The sequence below is a fragment of the Charadrius vociferus genome, unplaced genomic scaffold (genome assembly GCF_000708025.1).
Source record: "Charadrius vociferus isolate BGI_N301 unplaced genomic scaffold, ASM70802v2 scaffold26, whole genome shotgun sequence".
Lineage (NCBI taxonomy): Eukaryota > Metazoa > Chordata > Aves > Charadriiformes > Charadriidae > Charadrius > Charadrius vociferus.
In genome coordinates this window covers 16,268-18,262 of record NW_009649320.1, presented here as the reverse complement: position 1 = coordinate 18,262, position 1,995 = coordinate 16,268, and positions in this window count along the sequence as shown.

The following is a 1,995-nucleotide window of genomic DNA, read 5'->3' as shown; positions in this document are numbered from 1 at the left end:
CAGTCTTGAAGCTGTCAGTCTGATGCTCTCATGTGCTTAAAATCCATTAAAACTCCTCCTTTAAACAAATAGAGATAAAAATCTCAGAATATCATGTGACACAATATAACCTATCGCGGCAATAAATCAAAGGTTCTGACCATGATTACAGATATTATCTCTTATTACCTGCAAAAGAAAAATATAAGCCAGATATTCTATTTTGTATCCAGAAAGTCTCTAGCGGCTTAGCAGCTTTCTAATGAATATCAGCTTAAAATAAGCTCATCTCCTTAGAGATCTGCTTCTGTGAAGGCAATATTCCCAAAGAAAACCCGTGACTGCTAAGTAACCTTTGTTATACTCATATGGCAATGATCTATTGGCCTAGGAAGCATGTACACTTTGTATAATGCTCAGTAAAAGGTAATTTTTTCCCTGGGAGGTTTTAAGAAAATATCCCTTTAAAATGTTGATGTAAAACTAATTCTCTTTCCTGACTGATTAACAAAAAATATTGCTACTGCGGAGGAGAAATGTCAATGAATGTGACAGCAACCTGGGCTTGATTTGAAAAACAGTAGAAGAAATGTGGAAGACTGTAAGAGAAATATATAAAGGTAGTACTTTTAAAACTATCTATATAGATGGCATGAAAGCTTTTAAAATCCTGCATGTGAAAAGTGAGTTTTTATCACTTATGTGTACTTTCCACCAATTTATATTGAAGAATCCTAGCAGGCTCATGATGCAATTTTTATTCATCCCATTAAAGCTGTTAGAAAGTTACCGCATAGTACCTTTTGCTAAATAAATCAAATTAAAAGAAAACCCATTATTTTACTACACTTTTCTGACAACTACAGTGCAGTAATGGGAAACTTTTTCAGCAACTAATCTGTATCCAGTATAATTACAATGTTTAATAGTTTAGTTTTGACATATTTGTTACTTACCTCATTATCTTCCTATAAACCTAGATCATCACATTTAATGATATTTCAAAAATCCTCCATCGGTGTTGAAAAGTTTTAAGCAACAGTCTTTCCCTTGCTCTTTCAGTACCTCTGGATTCTGTTGTTTGATTAGTGGATGCCCTGTCCTCGTTTAAATATGCTAAAACACTCACCTCTTCTGATTAGCAGTCTGCCATGCAAAGCCTTTGTGTTGCATTTTCTACTGATTTGTACTGTATTACACCGAGATCCAAGTATGTGTCTGCTCTTTTCTATTGAACTCATTTATCTTTGACGGTCAGCCTCACATGTACATTTGGTGTCAAGTGTTGGAGAGAGAAGCAGGCACAGAAATGCCTCTTCTCCTTACTCTTAATTTTTGTACTGAAGGGAACGTGGATTCAATGCCTAGCAATCGCCTTTCAAGTCAGCAGCAGAACCACAGATAATTATCAGAGTTTGGATTTGAAAACACTGTGCCAGACAAAAGGCTTCTTGACAAGTCTGCCTCTAGGGGATGGGAAAATGTAGCAGGATGAAAATCACAGTGGCCTAGTACAATGAGAAAGACTAGTATACAACCGGTTCTTGGGTCAAGCTCCCACAGTGGTTTCAAGATATTGTTGGTACCGTTCCCCATCCAGAGTAAGGGAGGGTCGAACAGGTGCTCTGTGTCTTGCTGTGTCAGCTTTTCTAGGGTTTCTAATAAAACAAAAGGACTTTGGGCCTTTTTCCTACTATCTTTCATTTCAGCTGATTTCAACATAAATAAAGGGCTGAAGCAGTAGTTACTATACACGTCCCCCATTCCAAAAACATAGGGTAAAACCTGGCTTACTGAGGCAGTCGATAGCTCGGGTGGCAAAACTGAAGCCTCCAGCACCCCTTTATCACTGGCACACCTTCTGTGCTAACTGGACAAATGTGGCAGCTCTGCACTGAGCAAGGTGCCCAAGTAGGGAAGAGGAGGTGAAAGACTATGCTCAGAACTATGCTAAGAACAAAAACCTGGACCTATATCTTCAGGTCTTTTGTACACGCTGGAAATCTTTTGAAGAGC